Source organism: Pan paniscus, chromosome 3 (assembly GCF_029289425.2).
Source record: "Pan paniscus chromosome 3, NHGRI_mPanPan1-v2.0_pri, whole genome shotgun sequence".
Classification (NCBI taxonomy): domain Eukaryota; kingdom Metazoa; phylum Chordata; class Mammalia; order Primates; family Hominidae; genus Pan; species Pan paniscus.
Window position 1 is genome coordinate 151,361,758 of NC_073252.2, and position 23,930 is coordinate 151,385,687.

General features: G+C 43.8%; 1 protein-coding gene across 8 annotated transcripts in view; it reads left to right on the forward strand.

Moving 5' to 3' along the window:
* TMEM131L (transmembrane 131 like) overlaps window positions 1-23,930 on the forward strand; it is a 170,717-nt gene that overhangs the window by 7,609 nt on the left and 139,178 nt on the right. The gene's annotated exons all lie outside the window — the stretch shown is intronic.

Below are 23,930 nucleotides of genomic sequence, written 5' to 3' on the forward strand. Positions count from 1 at the left end.
GGGGTGGAAACCTGCATGCTGAATGTCCCTGCCCACTTTGGGTGCTCTCTGAAGTCTCAGTATATGTCCATGTTTATGTATTTAGTAGTATCTGTAATACACCTTTCTCTTTGGCATTTGTCGTATCTATACCTTCTAATACATTAATACGATTTTGTTTTAAAATAAGGTTGTTTAGAAAGCTGTTAGAAATAGCCCCTCCTTCGCCACTCACCAATTTCACTTTTTCCATGGTGTGCTTGTGCCCTCCCTCTTGTTTATAAACATCTATTGAGTGCCAGGCACCGTGCTGGGTGCTGAACATGAAACACAAACAAGACCTCTGTTTCGTGTAGTGGGCAAGTAAGACTTTACTGTAAGTAAAATAATTATGCTTATGACAAGAGCTATCAAGAATTAGTTTCCTGTGGTAGAGAATAATGAGGTGGATGGGGTGGTCAGGTGAGGCTCCTTTTGGGAGGTGACATTCCAGCTGAAGCCTGGAGGAAACAGGAGCAGCCACACAGCAGCGGGAACAGTGCTTTGGTCAGAGGGAATGGAGGTGCAAAGGCCCTAAGGCTGGAAGCCCTGCCGGCAATCCAGGAACTTGGAGAAGGCTAGTGTGGTTTGTAGGATGGTGAGATAAGGTATGTAGTCCTTTAGAAGTCGCAGTAAGGAATTTGAGTTTTGTTTTTAAGTGTGGTGTGAATTGTTAAAGAATTTTAACCAGGGGACTGGAATACAGTGGTATGATCCTGGTTCACTGCAACCTCCGCCTCCTGGGTTCAAGCACTTCTCCTGCCTCAGCCTCTTAAGTAGCTGGGATTACAGGCATGTGTCACCATGCCTGGCTAATTTTTGTATTTTTAGTAGAGACAGGGTTTCTCCATGCTGGCCAGGCTGGTCTCAAACTCCTGACCTCAAGTGATCCGCCCGCCTTTGCCTCCCGTAGTGCTGGGATTACAGACATGAGCCACTGCACTCGGTCCTGTGAATTCCATTTTTAAGAGAATACCATGGGGCAGTCTTGGTCACTTGTCAAACTGGGTCCCTTAGAGGTACACGAAGACACTCTAAGTGGTGTATAAGTGGGTGGATAACTTGCAAGGACTAGGCTTCCAGACCCCCAGGGTGTAGGTATCTCCTAAAGCTGATCTGAGTTGTAAGTTACCATTTTCCACCTCTGCTTTCACAATCTCTTTTCTCCACTTTACAAAAGAAAGCTGTATCTTTCACCCAGCCCCAATCCTGCTGTTGGCTTCATCTTGGCAAAGAGGCAATTTGAAATATTGGTGTTTGTTAGGAAAAAGTGATCCACTCTGATTGGATGACAAATTCTTTAGTAACTTTGGTGGTTTTCAGATCGTTCCTTTTAGTAAAATTGAAGGAGGACCCAATGAATTTGACAACTGATAGATCATTTAAGTTACTTTTAATGATGGCTCACTGTGTGATTTTTAGATGAAACACTGAGGTAGTTTAGAGAATTTACGGACAGTGCTGTAATAAAGCTGTTTCAGTACTTACAAGCTTTTTCAGTACTTACATTTAAAAAAGTTAAAAAAGAAAGGATTAAGTTGATAAAAAACCTGTCTCATTCTAGTAGTGGGTAATGTTCACATCAACCAGTTGGGGGGAAAACAGCTCTGTTCATCTCATTAAAGGATGCATTTTCAATAAGATTTTACTTTCTGTGTTTAATTACCTATCAAAATTTGTAAAACTTGTTGGTTTGATCAATTGTATGCAGTCAGCCCTCTGTATCTGTGACTTCCGCATTTGTGGATTCAACAAACTGTGGATCGAAAATACAGAAAAAAAAAAGTATCTGTACTGAATATGTACAGACTTTTTCTTGTCGTTATTCCTTAATACAGTATAAAAACTATTTACATAGCATTCACATTGTATTAGGTATTATTAGTAATCTAGAGATGATTTAAAGTATACAGGAGGATGTGCATAGGTTATATGCAAATACTGTATACCATTTTATATCAGGGACTTGAGCATCTTCAGAATTTGATATTCTTGAGACGTCCTGGAACCAATCTCTCAGGGATTCGACTGTACTAATACAAATTGTATTGATAACTTTTTTTATTTTTGGAAACAGTGTCTCACTCTGTTGCCCAGGCTGGAGTGCAGTGGTGTGATCTCGGCCTACTGCAACCTCCCCCTCCTGGGTTCAAGTGATTCTCCTGCCTCAGCTTCCTGAGTAGCTGGGATGGCAGGTGCACACAATCACGCCCAGCTAATTTTTGTATTTTTAGTAGAGATGAGGTTTCACCATGTTGGCCAGGCTGGTCTTGAACTCCTAACCTCAGGTTATCCGCCGGCCTCAGCCTCTCAGAGTGCTGGTATTACAGGCATGAGCCACCACGCCTGGCCTGAATTGATAACTTAATTCAGAAGAAAAAAAATTAATATTTAGACCTATGGTCATAGGAAAAATGTTTTAAAAACCTGAAATTTCAATTTATAGTCTTGTAGCAGAAGGCTTTGAACATAACTATGTATTCAGTTAAAATTCCTTGGGTAGGGCCAGGCGCAGTGGCTCACGCCTGTAATCACAGCACTTTGGGAAGCCGAGGCAGGCGGATCACGAGGTCAGGTGATCAAGACCATCCTGGATAACACAGTGAAACCCCGTCTCTACTAAATACACAAAAAATTAGCCAGGTGTGGTGGCGGGCGCCTGTAGTCCCAGCTACTCGGGAGGCTGAGGCAGGAGAATGGCATGAACCCGGGAGGCGGAGCTTGCAGTGAGCTGAGATCGCACCACTGCACTCCAGCCTGGGAGACAGATTCCATCTCAAAAAAAACAAAAACAAAAACAAAACAAAACCAAAAATTCCTTGGGTGACGTGGAATAGAAATGAGTTCATGGAGGAAAAGGAACAACATAAAATATCCAGCCATGAAGTTTATTTTTGTATTTAAAAAAATGGATAATGGTAGATATCATTTCAGTGGTATTTAGATTCCATTGAATTTATTTTAAAAAGGGATTGTGAGTTTTATTAAAAATGCCAGTACGTACAGTGTGGCAGAGATTACATTTTTACAGCTGGTAAACGCCCACAATTGTAAATATGACACAACTTAAACATCCTTTTTGGGTGTGTGGGAGCAAGAAAAATTGAGGAATGTTGATATCAGGGTAGGGGGTTGAAAGTGGATGGAGGGAAATGGAACATTTTGAGATACATTCTTGAGGCGGGACAGATCCTTGTTGAATTTGTTGTGGAGTGTGAGGGAAAGAGAAATCATGGAGAGAGAGCATCTAGATTTTGGCTTAAATGTCTGGAGAGATGGTGATGACTGTGCTGGGAAAGGATTTAGTGGGAAGGAATCAGGAACTGTGTTCGGCTGCCTCCTAGGAATCTCAGACTTGATATGACACGTCTACAGGGAGATGGCAGGTAGAGTTGATACCACTCTGGAGCTTGGAGGCCAGGGCTGCAGACCCAGGTGTGGGTGTGTGCAGCCCATAGAGAGCTGTGTTGCACGTGCGTTTGTATTTGTTTTCTTTTGTAGATGCAGTTCTCTTCATATTATTTAGCACTAGTTTCTTTTTGCCAGTTTTTTCAAAAATCAAACTTTAAGATATTCGTAGATTTTGTCCTTATTGGTCTTTTCACATAGCATCAGATTATCAGAATGAAAGATGTGGGAATGAGGGAGAACAGTGTCCTTTTTGACGATGACTTATATAAAAAAAAATTTTACATCATGCCTGTGTACTTGCAAGCATATATGTGGATGTATGAATATATACATGTGTATAATCTATGTGCTTTTTTATTTATAAAAATGAATTAAAGTTTCAGAAAATAGTACTCACTCTTGTTGCCTGCAATGTATTCTATTTTCTATTGCATTTTCTTTTATCACCTACTGGCTTTATTTATTTTTTGGTAATAGCTTGATTGAGATGTTGTTCACGTAGCATATAATTCACCCATTTAAAGTGCACAGTTGGTTTTCAGCATATTCAGAGTTGTATAACTGTTACTACAATAAATTTTAGAAGAACATTTAGTCTTCCCAAAGGAAGTGCCTTACCCTTTAGCCATCAACCTCCAATCTCCTATCCCTGCCTGGATTCATTTTAAAACTCAGTACATCATAGTTCACAGTCTGATCAACCTTAATTTATATGTTTTATCTTCCTGATATTAAATATTCCAGTATTTTGCTATTTTATCTCTACTTTTTAAAAACTTGACTTGCAAACCTCTTTGTTTCTTTTGGCTTTTTCTGGGTTGAGGTCTGTTCCTCATGTGTAAAGAAATGATCATGATGTGGGTGGGATGCTGCTTTTAAAAACCTTTGTGTCCATTTTTTGAAAATGCAGATTCTGAAGCTGTCTCCAAGAATTAGCTCTGTAAGTGTAATGTTCTGTGATTGGTAGTCACCTACGTACTTACTATTCATTTACCTTCTACCTTCTTAATTTTGTAACTTCCCCAAAACCCACCTTATTTCTTGCTACTTTGAAAAGAAAACTTTTGCTTTAGAGTAGATTTAAATTTATAGAAAAATTACAAAGATAGTACAGAGACGTCCTGTATACCCCTCACCCAGTGAACCCTAATGTTAATGTCTTATATTACTGCGGTACATTTGTCACTGAGAAACCAACATTAGTATCTTACTGTGAGCTAAACTCCACACTTTATTCACATTTCACTAGTTTTTCCCTAATGTCCTTTTTGGAGGCAAGTCATTAAGTGAAGTTGAGCTTCACCGACACAAATTATGTGAAATTCTGTATGGGAGATTTGTCAGTTCTCATTTATTTATATCTTGTGAGCTCATGGATATTTATACTTTGGGTTATAATCCAATATTAGGTTTGCCCTGCTGTTTTAATGTCATTTATCCTTAATCTTATTTATGAAGTTATTAACATTTGTTTACACATTTTTCAAATTTTATTATGATTTTAATTTTAATAACTACCCCACGATACCAGCTTAATGAAGGTCAGGTGGACTTAAAGTTAATAGAAGCACCATTTATCAGTTCCACAAAATGAATGCATTGTCTCTTAAGAACCCATACAGAGGAGTTACTACTAACTTTGGACTTGAGAAATAATTTGACTGTAAGACAGTCTTAGCATGTTCCACAAATGTAAAGGAAGCGCTGATGTCTGTCACTGGACAGAAAGAATCTAAAGAGTGAGGAGGTCTCTGTTTTACTGGCAAGACTGCCCAAGGTGGGGCTGGAACGGGACCAGTGTGAATTCTGGGCAGCAGGCTTCCTAGAGCAGCTTGCCTGTTACCTCAAAGTCTGGGAAAGCTTTCAGGGTAATTGGCCTCATTGAAGATTTTGTTTATGTTATTCTGCCTTCATCTTCTGTGGATGCTATGTAATTGTATTTGGTCGAAAGCCAAAAAAGCAATATTTGAGAAATGTTCTTCCCTCTTTCCTCTTCATCCCCATTTTACCCTGGGTATTCTCAAATATCAACAGTAATATGTTCCTTTGCTGAGAAAGATTGTTTTTGGGAATTCAGTGATGAGAGCAAAGGGGAACTGACTTCAGCTCTTACTAGAACTGAATGCCCTGGGAAGCATGTCTGGCTCTCTGTATATATCTCTCTCTGGTAAGCCTTTTTTAAATTATATTTGAATAGCAGAAGTTTAAGCATTGACAATGTATGAGTAGTATATTCAGGTTTTAAAATGCGTATAAAAATCATAAATACTGTCTAGGTACAATGTCTATGAAAGTTTTTTTTTTTGGTGGTTTTTTGTTTTTAAAATGTACTTTTATCTGATTAGTAGTAACAGCAGCAAAATGTGTTCTCCTGAAATAGTTTTAACACCAGTGAAAGGTGGATCTTGGGAGCCAGAGCATGAAGAGAATCTCATTGTCCTATCAGCAACATACTGGAAGATACAATTGCAGACAAGAACAACTTAATCTTTGGGGACACTCGCTTTTGGCAGTGAAACATCTCAGAACCCCCACAGGGAGTGGAACTACTTCTCACTTTTCTTTGTTATTCAGAAATGGAAGTTCTGGGCTGGGCACAGTGGCTCATGCCTGTAATCCCAGGACTGTGGGAGGCCAAGGCGGGCGGATCACCTGACGTCAGGAGACCAGCCTGGCCAAAATAGTGAAACACCGTCTCTACAGAAAATACAAAAATAGGCTGGGCGCGGTGGCTCACGCGTGTAATCCCAGCACTTTGGGAGGCTGAGGCGGGCAGATCAGGAGGTCAGGAGATCGAGACCATCCTGGCTAACATGGTGAAACCCCGTCTCTACTAAAAATATAAAAAATTAGCTGGGCGTGGTGGCGGACGCCTGTAGTCCCAGCTGCTTGGGAGGCTGAGGCAGGAGAATGGCGTGAACTCGGGAGTCGGAGCTTGCAGCGAGCCGAGATCGCGCCACTGCACTCCAGCCTGGGCGACAGAGCGAGACTCCGTCTCAAAAGAAAAGAAAACAAAACCAAAACCAAAAATAAGCCGGGCGTGGCAGCACGAGCCTGTAGTCCCAGCTACTCCGGAGGCTGAGGCAGGAGAAGTGCTTGAACTCAGGAGGTGGAGGTTGCAGTGAGCTTGAGATCGCGCAACTGCACTCCAGCCTGGGTGACAGCAAGACTCCATCCCAAAAAAAAAAAAAACAAGAAAGAAATGGAAGTTCCTTCCCTGTTTATAGGATCTCACATTTTTTAACCTGAAGTATCTCACCAGGGTTCCACTGGGGACCTTCCTATCTTCCCACCCTGTCATCTCCCTAGGTGACCCAGCCTGTTCTGTTGGCTTTAAAAAAATTAAAAGAAAAATTTTTTATGGCTACACAGCAGTGTATATATTTGTTGCTCTGTTGGCTTTTTATATACTCTCTATATAGAAGGAAGTTGAACATGGATCGTACCTTCTCCCCAGAGTTCTCCTTTAGCTTGCAGGTGCCACAAAATTACTGTGTCCCGAACTGAGCTTCTGGGCCTCTCGCTGTCCCTGGTTCCTGTGCCTGCTGTCACGAGGTGTGGTTGAGTCTTCATGTGGTCTTCTGTCTCCATTCTGTAGCCACCCCATCCTGTTCTCCTCACGTCCATCTGTCCTACATCCTTTCCTGTCATCCCTTTGAAGAACAGCCTTTTATGGACTGCAGTACCTTGGGGATGAAGTGCAGGGTCCTGAGCATGGCATCAGTGATGTAGAAGCCCTTTGGGGATTGAGGCCTCTTCAACCTCTTCCTCCAGTCTCACTTTCTGATCATTCACCTGGGCTCTCTTTTTTTGCCAAAACACTCTTCTCTTCCCCAGCCATCTCCCTCCATCCTGCTTTCCATAGCACCCTGGCACTTATCTTAGCAGAAGGCCGTTACTCCTCTGTTTGGAAATTACCTTTCTCAGGGTACCCAAGTTTCTGAGTCTCATGCATCTGTCTCCCTAGCACCTAACCTCATACTTGACACCTGGGTGAAGAGCTGAAGGAATGGGCGAAGGGCTGACAACTGGGTGAAGAGCTGTGGAAGGAATGCAAGCTCATGCTTTTACATTTAAACCTTTTACATTGATTACTTGTTACGTTTTGCACGTCCTCCACGTTCAAGCCTGCAAACCATATTTGCCATTGAAATAACAGGACTAGTATTTGTGTTAGAGGCTGTATTCTTTTATTTTTAGTTTTATTTTTTGAGACAGGGTCTCAGTCTGTCACCTAGGCTGTAGTGCAGTGGCATCATCTCAGCTCACTGCAACCTCCGCCTCCTGGGCTTAAGGGATCCTCCCACCTCAGCCTCTTGAGTAGCTGGGACCACAGTCACCCACCACCATGGCTGGCTGATTTTTGTATTTTTTTTGTAGAGTTGGGGTTTCACGTTGTTGCGCAGTCTTGTCTCGAACTCCTGGGCTCAAGTGATCCACCCGCCTTAGCCTCACAAAGTGCTGGGATTACAGGCGTGAGCCACTGCGCCTGGCCCAAAGACTGTATTATTATTATTATTTTTGAGACGGAGTCTCACTCTGTCACCAGGCTGGAGTGCAGTGACGCGATCTCGGCTCACTGCAACCTCCATCTCCCAGGTTCAAGGGATTCTCCTGCCTCAGCCTCCTGAGTAGCTGGGACTACAGGCAGGCACCAGCACGCCCAGCTAATTTTTGTATTTTTAGTAGAGATAGGGTTTCACCATGTTGGATAAATGGTCTTGATCTCTTGACCTCGTCATCTGCCTGCCTTGGCCTCCCAAAGTGCTGGGATTACAGGTGTACACCACCGTGCCTGGCAGAGGCTGTATTTTTATACTGAGTTTCTGTAGTTGGTTGTTTTTTTTAAAGAGGATGGGTTATTCACTCTATCTGTGTATAGCCTCATGGTACCTTCTACAGGGTCCTGTGGGCCCTGGGAGCTTTGCAGAATGAATGCATTCAACCATGGTCTGTGCAGCCATAACAATGTAAAGTAATTTTTTTGACTGTTATAGAGCTCATAATTTAGGTGTTCTCCTTAATACAATACAGATTTTTAAACAGGGTTCTTGGTATATATTAAAATTGTATTCAAGCCACAGAAACCTTTTTTTTAGGTGAAAAAGTTGTGAAATTTTTAGCAAAGCTTTTGACACCTATTTATATAGTTACTTAGCCTTCAGTTGAAATAAATCAGAAAAATAGTACAGTAAGATCAGAATACTAATTTTGGTTTTCATTGAAATTTTTAGTTCCTAAAAACTTTTATTTTATTTATTTTTTGATATAGGGTTTTGCTCTGTTGCCCAGGCTGGAGTTCAATTGTGCTGTCATAGTGAACTGCAGCCTGGACTTCATGGGCTTAAGCAGTCCTTCTGCCTCAGCCTCTCCAGTAGCTGGGGCTACAGGTACACGTCACCATGCCCGGCTAATATTTTTTTTATTTTGTTTTTGTAGAGATGAGGTCTTCCTATGTTGCCCACACTGTTCTCTAACTCAAGCAGTCCTCTCATCTCAGCCTTCTAAAATGTTGGCATTACAGGCGTGAGCCATTGTGTCCAGTCCCTAAAAACACTTTTGGTTCCTCCTAGATAACATGTTTTTACAAGCACCAGGGTGATTAGGTTCGTATTCATTTTTATCTTTATATTGAAAGGTTATTTGAACCTTTAATAATTCCATATTAAAGAATTACTTAATTCTTTAAGAATTTTGAAAAAAAAATAATTTTGAAGGGTTAGTCTAGAATAAAAATAGGCAAAACACTTCATTAATGTCAACTTTCCTGAAACAAAAAAAGTAGAATTAAGGTCTGGGGAAGCTGGATATTATACGTAAATGTAGTGATGCAGTTCCAGAAATTCGTTGTTCCTTACTTTTTAGACTAGAGATTGCCTTTGGGAGAAGTGGTTTAACTCAGCACTAAATTCTGAATCAGCTTTGCTTCATTCCATATGCCACTCAGTGGCTTGACTATTTATTGCTACATGTCATAATATTTAACAGTAAAATAACTTAACGGAATCATTCAGTAAGATGTGCGTTCTGAAGAAAGAGCTAGACAAATCCAACAACCCAAGAAGAGACTTAGGAGGCTGGGTGTGTGGTGGCTCATGCCTCTAGCACTTTGCGAGGCTGAGGTGGGAGGATCGGCTTGAGCTCAGGAGTTTGATAGCAGCCTGGGTCACAAAGTGAGACCCTGTCTCTACAAAAACAAAACAAAAAAAAAGTGGGGCGTGGTGATGTGCACCTATAGGCCCAGCTACTCGGCAGGCTGAGGCTCACTTGAGCCCAGGAGGTTGAGGTTGCCGTGAGCTGTGATTTTGCCACTGCACTCCAGCCTGGGTGACAGAGAGACCCTATCTCTAAAAATAAAAAAAGGCTATGAGAAGCTTGTTTTAGGCAAGAATGAAGGTATTGCTGTGTAAGAAAGAGAAGAGACTTGGGTGTTTTGCCGTTGAGAACCAAACTTATATTTCTTTAGGAAGGCTTATAGCTAGAGAGTCAGGTATAAGCTGACATTTCGGCTTCTCTTATGCAGTGGACATTGTGCTTCAGATTGCTTTCACTTGTCACGGTGGGTCAGTGAGAAATGAAAGTACTTTTTGGATGGATCCCAACATCGGCAGCAGTATTAATTCTGTGAGGATGTTCTGGATATGTTATGATATTAAGCTTCTTATTGCTTAAGAAGGTAGCAGAGCTTGGAGTTTCCAGGCTCAAAGGAGAAATTTCCCAAGGCAGTCTTCTCTGTCTAGGAACACCAATATTAAGATAATGGGGTCTCCTGGGAGCTTGTTACTTGTTTTAAGTGAATTGTCATCAGAGTATTAGTTTGTTGTTAGAGTCTTCCACATATGAAATATGACCCTGAAGTAAATAGTAATTTTCCCCCCAATCAATTAAACAAAAGAATGTTATCATGTTACAAATAATTGCTGTGGTAGTCTAGGCAGTATTTTACAGATGTGTGGTGCCCAGTTAATGTTTTTGGAACCATTGTTTTAGCATTGTCTTTGCAACCAATTTATAAATGATATGAGAAAAAGTCTTGTTTGCTTATTGTAGTCTTTCTCAATGTTTTCTCCCAAAGTAGTAGGGATATAGTTTTTATTTTTATTATTTTTATTTTATTTTATTTTATTTTTTTTTTGAGACAGAGTCTCGCTCTGCCACCCATGCTGGAGTGCAGTGGCACGATCTTGGCTCACTGCAAGCTCTGCCTCCCGGGTTCATGCCATTCTCCTGCCTCAGCCTCCCGAGTAGCTGGGAATACAGGCGCCTGCCACCATGCCCGGCTAATTTTTTGTATTTTCAGTAGAGACGGGGTTTCACCATGTTACTCAGGATGGTCTCGATCTCCTGACCTTGTGATCCGCCCGCCTCGGCCTCCCAAAGTGCTGGGATTACAGGCGTGAGCCACCGTGCCCGGCCATAGGGATGTAGTTTTTAAAGTCTCCTGTAAGCATGAAAATTCTTTGGAAATTAAAAAAAAAAAAATTCAGGCCGGGTGCAGTGGCTCACGCCTGTAATCCCAGCACTTTGGGAGGCCGAGGCGGGCGGATCACGAGGTCAGGAGATCGAGACCATCCTGGCTAACATGGTGAAACCCCGTCTCTACTAAAAATACAAAAAATTAGCTGGGCGTGGTGGCGGGCGCCTGTAGTCCCAGCTACTTGGGAGGCTGAGGCAGGAGAATGGCATGAACCCGGGAAGCGGAGCTTGCAGTGAGCCGAGATCGCACCACTGCACTCTGACCTGGGCGAAAGAGCGAGACTCTGTCTCATTAAAAAAAAAAAAAAAAAAAATTCAGCATTTGTTGAGAATTTAAATACTACTCACTGTTGACTCCTTTTTATTATTTTCCAAAAATCTTCTAGTACAATTTATGTTTCAGGAAGGTGGCCATATTTAATTCATTGCGTTGCCTTCTCTAACATACATGTACACATCCCAGTTTGAGAAACATTGTCCAATCCCTATTGTTTTTACCCAGTTTGTTCAAGTATTTTATTTGGAAAACATGGCTCTGAATGATACATGCCTGTTGGATTAAAACTGAACTTCTTCTGTAGGAAAGATGATTTGCCCCCTGTGAAGCGCCCAGATACCCACTGTTGCATTTGAAGGTGAATCCCAGAGAATAGCCTCAGTAAAAGCATAGTCATAGTGTGTGGCCTGCCAAGTGGACCATGTAAAATGTATATAGTAAATAATTCATATTGATATTGTGCCTTGTACAACATTGACTTTGAGGGTTGTAACTACCTTGTGGATGTTGCTGCCACTAAATTATTTACAGTAGGTGAGGTTCTGTTTGAATTACAATCCAAACAGTGTTCGATTAGTAGTTATGACAGGTGTATGTAGTATGCATTTTTGGTGGAGTAATTCTTCTAGGATTGTGATTAATCCTGTTTCTTCAAATCAGGTCATGTTAATCCACTTAATCCATAAAAATTGGATTTAAGTAATTGCCCTTGTGTAAACCTTATGGTTTACAAAGTGCTTTCACATGTATCTTCCTTACATAACCAGGTGGATATGTGGTAGTATTCCCATTTTATAGATGAGGAGACAGGTTCATCAAGGTAAAACAATTTGTTGAAGGTTATAGAGCTATGAAGTGACAGAACATGTGCGTGATCCTAGGTGTCCTCTCTCTGTAAGTGCATACTTGTCTGCTTTGGAGTGGAAAGCCACTTTCCCAATTAGATCTACAGCTGTCTGTCGAAGGAGACTAAGTCCGAGATTAACGGATGGAAGCAACTGAATACTTTATTAGGCCCTAGTGTTATATGGTTCCTAGCAAATCCCTGAAAAAAATGAGCAAGACTCGTGTAAGATAGACCCAGGGTTGGTCCTTCAGTAATATTTTACTGTATGCTAGATAACTTCTTTAGTTTTATGCTAATTCTAAGTGTGGATTATCCACAGATATTCAGCTACATAGCTTTTGAAATGTGGAAAATTTAAATCTGAAATTTTGGGATTACTTTGTGGAACACATGCCATTGTAATGTGTGCTGAGAGGTTGCCTTTAGAGGAGCTGTCCTGTCAGCTTGCTTTGCTTTGGGATTATTTTCAGCAGCAAGTAACAAAACCCTGACTCAACCAGCTCAAACAATAAAGAATGCATGATGTCACTTAACAAGAAGCCTGGAGGCAGGGTGGTTCTGGGTTGGTTTACTCAGCAGGTTAGTGTCAGCACCTGGGAGCCTGGTTCTTTGGACCTGTCTGTTCTGTTGGACTCTGTGTGCCGTGCAGCTCCCCTCACGTTTGCAGGAGGTCTGTGTGCTTCACAGCCTCCCAGCCTCCCACCTGAACATCCAAAGGCAGGTTAAAAGAACCCCCTGGCTACTTTCTCAGAAGTACTCCCCAGCAGACTTCCCCTTCACATCTTACAGGTGGGTCTGCACTCACCTTGAACCACTCACCCACCCACGCCTGTGGAGTGGTGGAACCACGTGATCAGCTCTGTCCTGCAGGGTTTAGTCATAGGGAGCACAACCCGGCTTTGCCTAAGTGGGAGGAAGGGAATGGGCAGTGGGAAGGCCGACAGCAGCGTGTGCTATGCTGAGTGCTATGCTGGGTCACCTGAGCTCAGCGAGAAATGAGCGGTCTAGGGCAGTGTTTCTCGAAGCCTGGTCCAGGGACCTAAATCAGCATCGCTTGGGAACTCGCTAGACTGGCCGGTTCTCAGACCCCACCCCAGACCTGGTGTGAATCAGAAGCTCTAGGGGAGGAGCCCAGAGATCTGTTTTAACAAGCCCTCCAGGTGGCTCTGATGCATGCTCAAGTTTGAAAACCATTGGCCCAGGGTGAGGCAGCTCAGGGACCACATTACAAAATATACTTTTTGTGGAGGATTAAATAATGAGAGGTAGAAATAGTCTTGTAGGTAAAACAGTGGGTGGAAATTGGGAGATGGTTGCTTTTCAGCCTGACTTACCACCACTGGCCCAGGATTTTATCAAACCTAGAATCCGTACGTATTCTCTTCATAGGGTATGGAGTGTTAGCTGGTGGATCGAGTGTGTCCGAAGAAGTTCTGCTGCAATGATGCACATGGGGGTGGGGTTCCAGGCTGAGCTTTGGTGTCCACCTATCAGGGTCTCATATGTCCTGGCATGCCTGGTAAACAGGTGGGTTAGGCCATTGCAGGTCAGCTTCCAGGGGAGGACTGAGGAACCTGCTCAGGGAGAATTCATTCATTATAAGGGAAGTAAGTTTGGCAGAAAACCTTGGCCCAGTAACAGAAAGTCTCAGTTGTTGGATGGGAGTGGCCACTCACAGCACAGGGTGGTATGTGTATTCAGATCTGCCTCCTGGCCCAGGCCCCTGTGGAGCTGCACAGGCGTGTGTGTGTGTGTGTGTGTGTGTGTGTTAGAGAGAGACACCCTCGTGGGCCTGTGGCTGAGCTGTATGTGTGTGTGGGAGTGTGCGAGAGAGAGGAGCCAGGGACAAGGAGAGAGACCCTTGTGGGCCTGTGGCTGGGGTGTGTGTGTGTGAGAGAGAGTGAGAGAGACAGAGACTCTGGTGGGCCTGTGGCTGAGATGTGTGTGTGTGAGTGTGAGAGAGGAGACAGGGACAAAGAGAGAGACCTTTGTGGGCCTGTGGCTGAGTTGTGTGTGTGTGTTTGTGTATGTATGAGAGAGACAAGAGAGACTCTTGTGAGCCTATGACTGAGGTGTGTGTGTGTGTGTGCATGTTGAGAGAGACCCTGGTGAACCTGTGGCTGAGTTTTGTGTGCGTGTGTGTGTGAGAGAGAGACCGAGACCGTTGTGGGTTTGTGGCTGAGTTTTGTGTGAGAGGTAGAGACCCTGTGGGCCTGTGGCTGAGTTGTGTGTAAGAGAGAATGAGGGTGCGTGAGTGCACCGGTGTGAGTGGGGTTGTTGGGGCATGAGGAAGGATATTACTTAAGGCAAAACTGAAAGAAGTGTTCTAAAAATTCTGTGAGAAACTGGGGTGGGCGGAAGCAGCACGGGGCGCTGCCCACCCCAAGGGGACTTCCACACCCTGTCCTGCAGCTGGAGGGCCAGGACTGCCTGTGGGAGGAGTGGGGACCGTGCCCTGGTGAGGGCAGGGCCCAGAGGAGGCAGCCGGGAACTTGGAGAGAAGGAACAAAATTGGGACAAGGGCCTGGGCCTGGGATAGCCCAGCCTGTTGTGTGCCACTTACAGGGGAGAGGGGCCTCCCCAGCCACACAGCAGCCTGGGGATTCCCTGCGGCTCTGTTGTGGTGGAGTGGGAGCATTTGCCAGCTGAGGGGGCTGGATGGAGTAGGGCAACAGGAAGCAACTCAAGTTCAAGTGTGGTGTATTAATTTCCCAGGGCTGTCTAACGAAGTGCCACAAACTGCGCGGCTTTAGAACAACAGAATTGTATTCTCTCCTCACAGTCCGGTGGCTGGAAGTCCTCTGTCAAGCCGGCAGGGCCACGCTGCCTCTGAAACCCTCGGGGAGTCCGCCCTCGCCTTTTCCTAGCTTCTGCGGGCTCGCCGGCAGCCTGTGGGGTTTCTTGGCTTGCAGCTGCATCACTCCAGTCTCTTGTCGCACAGCGCTCTCCCTGGGTGTCTCCGTGCTTTCACGTGGCTGTCGTATAAGGACACCAGTTATATTGAAGCAGGGGCCCACCCTACTGCAGTCCAGCCTCATCTGGACTAATTGCATCTGCACCAACCCTGTTTCCAAGTCAGGTCACATTCTGAGGTACTGGGGTTAGGACTTTGACATATCATGTTGGGGTTGGTGGAGACACAGTTTAACCCATAACACATAGTCCCCAGCGAGACTCGTCTGTGAGCCCTTGTGAATGTCCCTCACTTGTTTTCCTTGCCCTCCCCCAACACCAGGGCTCCTGAGAAACGCCTTTTTGGTATAGGGCTGGTGATGTGTGAAGCGATCCACTGTGAAGCTTCCTTCCTGAGAGCTGCACAGACCAGTCTACGGCAGCTTTGGACTCCTGGGCTCCAGCCGCAGCCGCAAAACCCACGCAGTTTCTTCCTAGCTCATTGAACCTGGCCTTTTGGTTGAATGGATTTTATTTCTGAATTATTTCTTTGTGTATCTGTAGGAGCACGTCCAAGGAAAATTCTTTATTTTCACAAGATTGTGAGCACTGGGGAGAAGTATTTTTTTCTTTTTTCTTTTTTTTCTTTTTGAGACAGTTTCACTCTCTCACTCAGGCTGGAGTGCGGTGGCACGATCTCAGTTCACTGCAACCTCTGCCTTCCAGGTTCAAGCGATTCTCCTGCCTCGGCCCCTTGAGTAGCTGGGGTTACAGGCATGTGCCACCATGCCCGGCTAATTTTTGTATTTTTAGTAGAGACGGGGTTTCACCATGTTGGTCAGGCTGGTCTCAAACTCCTGACCTCATGGTCCACCCACCTTGGCCTCCCAAAGTGCTGGAATTACAGGTGTGAGCCACTGCGCCCGGCCCGATTTTTTTTTTTCTTGCGGAAAATAAGTGGGCAGATTTAATAATGAGCAAATAGGCAAAACCATGAAATCAAACCTCGTTCCTTGTGTCAGAATTCAGAAAAAAGCGACTAATGTAACTGGTGCCAGGCTGTGTGTGCTGTGGTGTGTCTCTGTATGTGAGTATCTTAAACTTGTTTCATTATCAGTTTAATTTAGCAAATGAATACGAGTTGATTCCCAGGCTGAAGCAGGTCTTGGTGGGCCATTCTGTTGGTTTGCCAGGAGAATCCTTTTGTTATTTCCTGGAAATGCTTGAATCATAGATGAGTCTCTTCCTGCTTCCGTGTATTTCAGCTGCAGTTTTCCAAGTGTGTGATAGTGCTGTCCATAAGGAATAGCTGCTGTTACTGTGAATTGAAATACTTAACAGGTCTACTTTCAGGTGGATAAATGTCACATCCAAATTGCGTGTTAGTTTGACTTTCATGTAACTTAATTAGCAGATTCATGTTTTGGGAAAATCTGATCTGTGATCCTGAAATTGGTTACAGTTGGTGTAATTCGTGGGTAATTAGGCGCCTTTACAGTGACTACTCTAGTCATTAGAGGGCTGGGGTAATTTGAGGTTGAAATGTGAGAGTGAGATGGAGAAAGCACTTGCTCTCTAGTCCTTAATCTTTTAATCCATTTAACCTGGGTTGTAAATTCAGGCCTTATTTTAATTTGAAAGTATGTTTAGGGAGCTGGGAAGGGGTTTCATTAATTCACCACTTTCAGGTAATATAGTTAGGAGAGGGAGGTTATTCCTAGTTGTTTATTTGGGTAAACATAAAGTTATTGTGAGTACTAGAAGGGCTCATGAAAGTTATGTTGCTCCTTGTTGGAAACAAAGGCTTCTAGATTTAAAAAATGAGCGGCCGGGTGTGGTGGCTCATGCCTGTAATCCCAGCACTTTGGGAGGCCGAGGTGGGTGGATCATGAGATCAGGAGATCGAGACCATCTTGGCTAACATGGTGAAACCCCGTCTCTACTAAAAATAAAAATATTAGCCAGGTCTGGTGACATGGGCCTGTAGTCCCACCTACTTGGGAGGCTGAGGCAGGAGAATGGCGTGAACCCGGGAGATGGAGGTTGCAGTGAGCCGAGATCACGCCACTGCACTCCAGCCTGGGCGATAGAGTGAGACTCTGTCTCAAAAAAAAAAAAAAAAAAAAAAAAAAAAAAAAAGAAAGCCTAAAACCCAAAGAAAAGCACCACAAAAACAAGACCCCGTTCAGAGATATGTCATATAGGTATTGTCCGTGTCGAAGTCAGAAATACATTTGTGGCATGTGGAATAGGCTTTATGGACACACAGATATCAAGTAACCTGATCTCTTGCTGAGTTTAAGGCCTGTCACGTAAATGCACACTGCTTACGTTTTCTTTTTATTTCCACTTTTGGGGATAAAAGGGGAAACTGGTGAAGGAAAGACATGTTCCTAGAGAGCTGAACACCTGTAATATTGACTAATAGAAGGGAAGAGAGTAGGTGGGAAGTAAGTGCAATAGGAAACTGGTAAACAGAGAAGAGAAAAACCGTGTTTTGAGATGGATTGGAGGCATTTTTTGTCCACACACTTGCTTTGGGGATTTTTATTAGGTAGACGGTAATTAGAGGTGTCAGTCATATGAAAGTAAATCACTAGTCTTTTGTATTACTGTTTTCTCAGTGGTCCTTATCAGTTTTTTTTGTTGCTCTGTAATCATTCATGTGGTAAGACTTAATTTTTAGTCATGTAAATTTGTTTAGGGACAATTTAAACTATTTTGTCAAATTAGTCATTTTATTCCAAGTTGTACGTCTTATGCATTTATTTAGTATAGTGAAAGCCTTATATACACATTTAATATAATTAGTCTCTGGATATTTGGATTATTTTTTAGTAGTACTTTTTTAGAGTGTGGGTTTTTTCTTTTCTTTTCTGTTTTTGAGACAGTGTCTGGTTCTGTCACCCAGGCTGGAGTTCAGTAGCCCAGTCTTGGCTCACTACAACCTCAGACTCCCGGGCTCAAGCCATCCTTCCACCTCAGCCTCCTGAGTAGCTGGGACTACAGGCACTTGCCACCATGTCTGGCTAATTTTAAAATATTTTTTGTAGAGACAGGGTTTCATGTTTCCCTGGCTGGTCTTGAACTCCTAAGCTCAAGTGATCCGCCCACTCCCCAAAGTGTTGGGATTGTAGGCAGGAGCCACCACACCTGGCAGTTTTTCCCTTCTTGTTTTGAGATGGGGCCTTGCTCCATCACCCGAGCTGGAGTGCAGCTAGCATGATCATAGCTCGCTGCAGCCTTGAAATCCTGGGCTCAAGCGATCCCCCTGCCTCAGCCTTCCAAGTAGTGGGGACTATTGGTCCATGCCACCATGCTTAGCTAATTATAAAAAAAAAAGAAGGTTTTTAAAAAATGGAGGTCTCACTATGTTGCCCAGGCTGGCCTCAAACTCCTGGGCTCAACAATTCTCCCATTTTGGCCTCCCACAGTGCTAGGATTACCGGCATGAGCCACTGCACATAGCCCAATTTTTTCTTTTTAGTTCACTTTAAATTAAAAATAGAGTTTGAGGAAAATTAGAATTTTAGCTAAACCTTATCCAAATTATTACATTTTCCAAATTGATGAGGCTTCAGAGAGATTTTCAAATATTCTGAATCCTTATTAATATGCACAAAACTTTGTTTAAATCATAGGCGGAATCTCAAGGTTGTGTGTAAAATAAGTCTACCACTTTGGACTTGGGAAAACAAATATTCTGATGTAATAAGTGATTAGAGGAAAATATAATAGTAATATGAAACTGGCATGGCTTGCCTGCTAGACAGCCCCTGAAGCATATTGGTTAAACTAGTAGGTTATAAACACAGTCTGTCTGAAGGAATGTATATAGTTTTAAGAGAAGGAACATGTGACTTGGGCTACACTTAAAGTAAGGTGTGTTTATGAGCAGAGTTTTAAATTTAGGTTTTTTTTTTTAACTTATGTATCTTTTCTGGCTTTGTATAATTTGGCTCAGGGCTGGGGGCAGGGTGGAAAGAATAGACTGGAAAGTGGGGACCAAGATGGAGGAGTTGAGTGGATAAGAGCAGCAGGCTGAGCTCAGGAGGAGAACTTGATAAGGAGTAGGGGAAAGGAAGGTCAGGAATGAGCCAAGACTGGGAGATCAGATGGTGAGATACAGGTGGATGTGGTAATGATGACCTGAGGCAGGAGATTTTTGTCCAACCTCAAGGTAGGGTAGTAGCTCAGTGGCTAAAAGATATGCTTGGGACTGGGCGCAGTGGCTCACGCCTGTAATACCAGCACTTTGGGAGGCCGAGGCGGGTGGGTCACAAGGTCAGGAGATCGAGACCATCCTGGCTAACATGGTGAAACCCCATCTCTACTAAAAATACAAAAAATTAGCCGGGCATGGTGGCAGGCGCCTGTAGTCCCAGCTACTCAGGAGGCTGAGGGAGGAGAATGGAATGAACCCAGGAGGCGGAGCTTGCAGTGAGCCGAGATAGTGCCACTGCATTCCAGCTTGGGTGACAGAGTGAGACTCCGTCTCAAAAAAAAAAAAAAAAAAAAAAAAAAAAAGATATGCTTGGGGCTGGGCACAGTGGCTCACACCTGTAATCCCAGCACTTTGGGAGGCCAAGTCGGGTGGATCACAAGGTTAGGAGTTCGAGACCAGCCTGGCCAGTGTGGTAAAACCCTGTCTCTACTAAAAATACAAAAAATTAGCCGGGCATGGCGGTGCGCACCGGTAATCCCAGCTACTTGGGAGGCTGAGGCAGGAGAATCACTTGAACCCAGGAGGTGGAGGTTGCAGTGAGCCGAGATCGCACCACTGCTCTCCAGTCTGGGCGATAGCACTAGACTGTCTCAAAAAAAAAAAAAAAAAAAAAAAAAACGCTTGGAGCCAGACCGTCTGGGTTTGAATCTGATGTCATACTGCTTAGCTGGTGACTTTTGGTGAGTTGCCAAACCTCTCCATGCCTTAGTTTGCCCCTCTCTCAAATAGGGGTATTGTTAATAGTACCTACCACAGAGTTTGTTTTGAAGATTACATAAATCTATGAAGGCATTTAAAAGCCTTGCATGTAAATGCTCTAATGTTACCTGCTATGAAATTGAAAAGGTCATTTTCTTAGTGGTGGCTGCTGTGTAACAGTGATAAGGTTTCCTGATCTGGCTGACACCGTTCCCTGGCTTCCGGGTGGCAGAATCCTTTTTTTAATGAGTTGTGTCTGAGAAGCTAGAATTGTTGCGGGTAAGGACCTGGGCTCTGGGTTTGAATCCTATCTCTGTGGCTTTCCAGCTATGTGATCTTGAGCCTCAGTTTTCTCATCTGTAAAAGTGGGCCAGTAGTACCTATCTCATAAGGTAAGGATCCCAGGGGTTAGTCTATGTGAAAGAAACTGTTAATAGTGGAATTTGTAGTTGGCATCGCATATCAAGGTGTGTGCGTGCTTTAGCGAAATTCCACTCTTAAGAATTTCTTAAGGAAATAGGATAAATTTACAAGCTGTATTTACAATTATATCCATCTGTTTATATTGGGGAAAAATTAGGAGCAACTTAATGTCCAATAGTACATCCATGTGGATAATGTAGTACAATATTTGACACAGAAAGGTGTTTGTGATACTTCTTTACAGAAGAATTTTCTGTGGAGTCTGGAAGAATCTTCTAAAATATTCAGTGTTTTCATTTGCTAATGAGATTGTATTTTTTTATTATGCCATAAGGTACATTAAAAAGTAAGACATCTTGACTTGGGGAAACTCACAATAAGGGGAAACAGATGTTTAGACATAACTATCTTTAATATCTGATACAACAGTCTTATTGTCCTGAGCGCCGTGAACCGAGGAAAGCCCCTTCTGCCAAAGTTTTCATCCTGTTGCAGACCTTGCCTACGGCTGTCTCACCTAAACAATAGGAAGTTGTCTTCTTGCAAATGAGGAGTGATTATGAGGCTATGGAAAATGGAAAAGCTGGAAAGTTCTTTAGCTAACAGCTCTCCGTCAGGGGAGCGCTAAGAGGGCCTCAGCACCAGTGGGCTTGGTTAGGGGGATATTTTAGACATTTGCTCTGAGACCAGTGCATTGGGTGACCTGCCGGGGCTCCTGCTCTGCCGGGTGTTCACCCTTTACCTGCGTGATCCGGGGAAGTGTGAGAGGGGTCTGGGGAGGGGCAGTAGCTATTCACCAAACTGTGAACCCAAAATATCTGAGACAGATCTGTACCAAATTAGAAAGTTGGTTTTATGGCCAGGCATGGTGGCTCACGCCTGTAATCCCAGCACATTGGGAGGCCGAGGCGGGTGGATCATCTGAGGTCAGTAGTTTGAGATCAGCCTTGCCAACATGCTGAAACCCCATCTCTACTAAAAATACAAAAATTAGCCGGGCGTGGTGGTATGCACCAGTAGTCCCAGCTACTCAGGAGGCTCTGAGGTAGGAGAATTGCTTGAACCTGGGAGGCATCCTAGGTTGCAGTGACCCGAGATTGTGCCATTGCACTCCAGCCTGGGCGACAGAGTGAGAATCCATCTGAAAACAAACAAAAAAAACAAGTAAGTTAATTTTGCCAAGGTTAAGGATATGCCCGGAACACAGCCTCAGGAGGTCCTGTGCCCAGGGTGGTCGGGATACAGCTTGCTTTTATATATGTTAGGGAGACATGAGACATCAATCAGTAGGTATAAGGGGAGGGCAGGGGCTTCCAGGTCACATAGGTGGGTAAGAGAGAAAAGGTTGCATTCTTTTGAGTCCTTGATTAGTCTTTGAGTGAATACACAATTTAGTCCGCCTCAGTGAATGCATTTTTACATAAACAATAGGGCAGAGGAAGCAATCAAATATGCATTTTTTTCAGGTGAGCAGAGGGATGACTTTCTGTCTCCACCTGTGAAGATGAGCTATCAGTTTACATTGCCAGGGTGAAATCCAACAGAACCGTTCTGGGGTAAAGATGTTGAGGCCTACAAGGAATTTCCTTGTGGGTAAATTGTGAGGGAGGTATGTAACTTTTAAAATATTTGTAGCTATCTTATTTAGGAATAAAACGGGAGGCAGGTTTGCCTGGCATGATTCCCAGCTTGACCTTTCCCTTGGCTTAGTGATTTTTGGGTACTGAGATTTAGTTTGCTTTCACAAAACAAGTGTGGAACTGTTTCAGTGGAGTAATGAGGATGTGGCTGTGCTGAGCTTAAAGGGGCGGATGTCAGCCCTGGCCAGAAAAGAAGTCTGAAGATGAATTCCTAGAGTGCCAACAAGGCCTCCGAATGCCAAGCTAGCCCCTCTCGAGGGCGGCGAGACCTGAAATCAGAAAGGTGGTTTCTTTAAAATAATCCCATTCAAGTTGGGGCATCAAAATAGATTAGGCTATGGGTTTAATGGATAGGAATTCTTTAGAAAGGTATCAAATTATCCTTGCCTAAGCATTACTTCACAGGCTGGTCCTAACCTAGTTTTGCAAAACAAATCAAAACATTTTAAATCCATGGAACACTTTATTTAAACAGAATTTTCTGTAGAAGCCTGGTACAAAAATTAAATACGGGGCTGCTCCATTGCATCGAAAATGGGGAGGCCCACTGAGGCAAGGGATAGTTGCTTTTCCAGGACCACCCCCCTCATGTCAGTATTATTCAGCAGGGAACACAACCTGTTCCCCCAGCCCCACAGGGATTTCAGTAATCTAAGTTAGTCCCCTCTGCATAGGTCACTGTGACAGTGTCATTGTCATTCTCTTTGGTTTTGTTAGTGAAAGATTTAGGATTCAGTGTTTATGAAGACTTGTTTTGTTTTTGTTTGAGACAGGGTCTCATTCTGTTGGCCAGGTTGGAGTGTGGTGGCATGATCCTGGCTCACTGTGGCCCCACCTCTCAGGCTCAGGTGATCTTCCCATCTCAGCCTCCTGAATAACAGGTGTGAGCCACCAGTCTGGCTAATTTTGTTTATTTTTTTTGTAGACATGGGGGTCTCACTATGTTGCCCAGGCTGGTCTCAAACTCCTAGGCTCAAGTGATCCACTCTCTTTGGCCTCCCAAAGTGCTGGGATTACAGGTGTGAGCCACTGTACTTGGCCTATGAAGACTTTTTTTTTGTTTTTGAGACAGGGTCTCATTATGTGGCCCAGGCTGGAGTACAGTGGCACGATCATGGTTCACTTCAGCCTTGAACTCCCAGGCTCAAGCGATCCTCCCACCTCAGCCTCCTAGTAGCTGGGACTACAGGTGCGTGCCCTCATGCCCAGCTAGTTTTTGTGTTTTTTTGTAGAAATGGGGTTTTGCCATGTTGCCCAGACTGGTCTTGAACTCCTAGGCTCAGGTGATCCACCTGCCTCAGCTTCCTGAGGTGTTGGGATTACTGGCATGAGCCAGCACACCTGGCCAAGATTTTCGAAGGGAATGTTTTTGAGGACTTTGGGGAAAGTTTGTCTCCCCTCTGAAGGATGCCAGTGAGTGTGTGCTGCTGAGAGGATGGCAGAATGGCAAGGTGGGAGCATTCTGCAAGCATCATGACATCATTGAGCTACTGAATCAACCTTCCCTAGAACTGGCTTCCAGGACTTTGGGTCATATGAGTCATGTGAGAAAAATATTCTCCTCTACTTTTTTCTGAGTTAGGCCTCATGCTGCTTGAAGCTGAAAACATCCTGTTACACCTCGGTTTTAAGCACCCTCCCCTGGCCTCTGAGATAAGCCTCTCAGGAACCTGTGGCTCTCTAACCCAGTTTGAAACGTTTTGCTCTCCATAGAATTGTGTACCAGGAGAGTTATATTGATTAAATTAGGTCTTACATTTTAGGTTATATATTCAGAGACATATATTTGTAGTCTGCATTTCAGGTAAAGCGTTTTCCATGTTGGAGGTCAAATCCCACGAGGTTCACGTATCTATTGCTGCTGCTTTACCCTGTTCTGGAAAAGAAAGTTATTTGCCTGCCGAACGCACAGACATGAGATTAGAAAGTTGATGACAAGCGTTAATGCTTGGCTCTTTTTATCATAGACTATACTCTTTTCTACTCTGCTATTTCATCTGTGTTTGTGTAACATGTATCTCA